At 42.9% G+C, this 3,759-nt stretch overlaps 1 pseudogene; it reads left to right on the top strand.

Annotated features, from left to right (window-relative positions):
* The window catches only part of LOC111977535 (glutamate receptor ionotropic, NMDA 2C-like), a 71,907-nt pseudogene that overhangs the window by 17,823 nt on the left and 50,325 nt on the right, over nucleotides 1-3,759 (top strand).

Raw genomic sequence — 3,759 nt, 5'->3', positions numbered from 1 at the left:
TATTTTGTTGGCTAAAACGACCTCCATTCTTCCATTCAGAGGAGAGCTGTGGGGTTTGTGAGGCGTAGAGCAAAACGGAGAACACCATCGTGTTCCTGAGAGTCTCATCGTTCCATGGAGTGGTTTCAGGCCGAACCATTCAGACGTTACAGACGTTTTCACGAGAAGACCATAGTTTTTTGCGATGTGGTTGACAAACACGCTGTATCAGCCATTCCACCGCAGATGTGGAAGCCGACATAGGTGGAGTGGTGGATTGAGATGTATCCAATCCCAAACAGCTATCTCTAGCTTAAATTGACCGATTTTGATGGGATTTTTTTATATGTTACTTAGATTGACCGAGGGGTGCAGAAATAGACTCTTAAGGATTTAAGAGTATAGAGATTAATTCCTAAAACATAACTGGCATCAATATTCTGGAAGTTATTTATCTTTTGTCTGCGAATATGTGCTTTTAATTTCACATTATATTTCCCTTACCATGGATTACTCAATTACCTGTGTAACATGTGAAATGGCTAGCTAGTTAGTGGTGGGCGCGCTAATAGCGTTTCAATCGGTGACGTCACTCGCTCTGAGACCTGAAGTAGTTGTTCCCCTTGCTCTGCAAGGGTCGCGGCTTTGTGGCACGATGCTTCGTGGTGACAGTTGTTGATGTGTGCAGAGGGTCCCTGGTTCAAGCCAGGTAGGGCGAGGAGAGGGAGAAGTAAGCTGTTACACTAGCTCTTATCGAGAGCGCTTATCAAGTTGTAAATTACAGTGCATGGGAATGTGTGCAGTGTCAGTAGTGCTACCTTATTCATGGTTTCGTCGTGTGTAAGGTGGTGGAATTAAGTCAAGTCGAATACGGCATATTGTAGACACACCTCCTCACCTTCATTTATTTGATCTCCACCCCAAACGAATAGCAGTTGAAAATCATGATATTCTCATGCTTAAATTCAAGGTCAGATATGTATAGAGGAGAAAAGTACATAAAAGGGAATTACAATTCCATTTACGCTTAACTTGGGTTCTGAAATCCGTCCTCGGTGCTCAAGACCGCAATGGGCAGGCAAAAGCGAGTGACAGACCATGTTAGAGCTCTTACAAAAGATAGAAAGAGAAGGGCCTGGCCGCCCCCGAGGTAGTCTTAAAATGGAAAAGTTGGTTATATCCGTGCCACCTCCTCGCGCTGTCTTCTCGATGCGATTGGAGGAGGCTACCTACATATAATATTAACTCCAGCCCAGAGTAGAACCATTCCCTCAGAAAATGATAAGCCACCCAATGGTATACCCATTAATCATCCCACGCGGAGCTAAGAGTGGAGGGCCAAATAGATACATTTCCTCTTTCAAGCATTTGCGCGCAGAACCAATGGGAACACTGCTGTCTCTGGGGTGTACGGACCCATCTTGTAAACTGGTTGCCTTCATTTTATGGGCGCCCTGGACTGTTGTATTTCCCACATCCTACTCCCACAGGGTACCCCAGTACATAACAAGTTTGGAGCACAACACCCTCGATAAGACTGTGCCATTGCTGTACTTTCTCAAAGTGGTAATAGTACCACCTCTCTCGGTAGAATAATGTAAATACATCCAAAACCTTATTAAAATTTATTTGGAGTCATGAGGTACCACCGGTTAGCTATCCCAAAAAAGGTTTTTTTAGGCAAACACATCGCCCACACAGAGATAGATTTTTCAACTTATCTGTTGCACCACAAGTAGCCACCGGCTCCCTTGTGTGAGCCTTGCGCTTTGATGGCCGCCATCCTTCTGGCTGAACTCCTCAATAAGGGTTTAAATATGTGTCCAAAAATATTTCCTGAGCTTTCTTATATCTCCTAGATATAGAACAGACACTTCAAAACCTTATTCCTTTTGATTTATTTTTTTACTGTTTTTTTTTGCCATTTATGAATGCGCTATTCGATGCGTTTCTGTGGGCTATAGTAGTAAAGGCCAAATTGAATATTTCATCAAATATTTTTTTATTTTTTGTCCTAAAATTCAAAATTAAATAGCTAAATGATCCATGACAATCCTAAAACAATTCCATATGTTAGCTGAGTAGAAAACACACTCAGAATCCCACTAGCTGTCAAGGTCTATATAGGAGACACTATTGTTTATATAGGGCCTAGGCATTGGCTAGAGACTAGCTGGAATAGGAGGCCGTTGCCTATTTTCCTCATGGACTTTGACAGTCCATCGATGACAGCCCTGTTTTAAATTTATAACAATGTTGCATTTTGATGACTCTAAATGGATGTACTATGTATGGTTATTCTGATCCTAGATCAGATGTTAGGATGGGTCATGGTGACAGATAACGGACTGTGCTGGTGGGTCAGGTCAGTTATGTCAGTCAGTGGCGGTCAGTGCCGTTTCAGATGAGGGAGGACGATTTCTTTTCATGAACATGGCCTTATTTTTATTACAGCATATTGGATGACTGTCATTCATATTCCATTCACCCAGCTCAATGTAACAGTGATAGGTTTAGGCTACTACATAATACTCAAATTGTCCCTATACCTATCATGAGGTTGCTACAACCTAGCCTATGAATGAAAGTTTACAATATAGGTGCACACAGGTCGAGAGACAGATTTGATGTGACAGACCGTGACACATGGACAGACAGGGACATTCAATACTGCCTGGCACGCTCTTGCCTGCATCTAGCTTATCTAGGGTGTAATCATTAGTCCAACAGTTGCAAACAAGAGTTTCTATTGGACAAATTCAGGTATTTTTAAAATCTGTTTTGTTCCGTTTGCTTCTGTTTAAGAAACGTTGTTCAACAGTGTCGGCGGAATGAATACACCCCTGATCACGCGTAAACGCAGATCACAGTTTCATAGCAGCCACGTTATTCCTTCTCACATCTACGTTATGCACTCTCCTCCTCTCACCTCTTCCCTTCGTTTGTGGACTTCAATGAATAACACATCATGTATGTGACACAGTATGTGACCAGGCGAAAAAAACCTTTCCAAGCTAAACCATGTCATAACCGCTACACACTGCCTACATTGTTGTCCCCATATTAGCTAAAGTAACGTCCTAGTCAACATAGCTAMTAGAACTAACACGTTAGTAAACCCGCTACAGTCATGCACTAACATTACAGTGTACAGTCAGTAAGCAGTTACACCGGCGGGCCTCGGTGGCAATACATTAGTAAAACCAACAGCTTCCCTTGACCTGGAAGAGTCCCAGTGTTGTGTTGGATAGTCATCGCCAGCTAGCTAACACAGCATCCCTCTKTTTRAGCMGGGTGTTTCAGTAGGCTAAACTAGCTAGCTGCATATTTTATGAAATTCACTGAAGAGGATGGTCCTCCACTTCCTCCTCTGAGAAGCYTCCACTGATGTCAGTAAAGTCTGGTACATGCATCTCCGCTCCTGTATAATGTATACATGTACAATACAAAATCATGTATGTAATCACTTAATGTAGATTAAGCTCCTCCCCCCTTTTTATATTCTGCTCTYTAACTCCTCCCTGAAAAGGCTGAAAAAATGTGCTTTCACTAAACATCTGGTGCTGGATGATCCATAGGTCATATTCCTGTTATATGCGTGCGTACGTGCGTGCGTGTGTCCGTCCATGCGTGCGTGCGTAAGAGAGGGTTTTGGGGTGGGGGCAGGTGAGCATGTGTGTTTTTATTTATGTATGTGTGTGAGAAGCGGGGTGCTTGGGGTATTATATACAGTATGTGTGTATGGGGGAGGAGCGAGCGTGTCTACACTGTAACAGAAAA

The sequence above is a fragment of the Salvelinus sp. IW2-2015 genome, linkage group LG18, assembly GCF_002910315.2.
Source record: "Salvelinus sp. IW2-2015 linkage group LG18, ASM291031v2, whole genome shotgun sequence".
Lineage (NCBI taxonomy): Eukaryota > Metazoa > Chordata > Actinopteri > Salmoniformes > Salmonidae > Salvelinus > Salvelinus sp. IW2-2015.
This window is presented reverse-complemented; position numbering and strand designations above follow the sequence as displayed.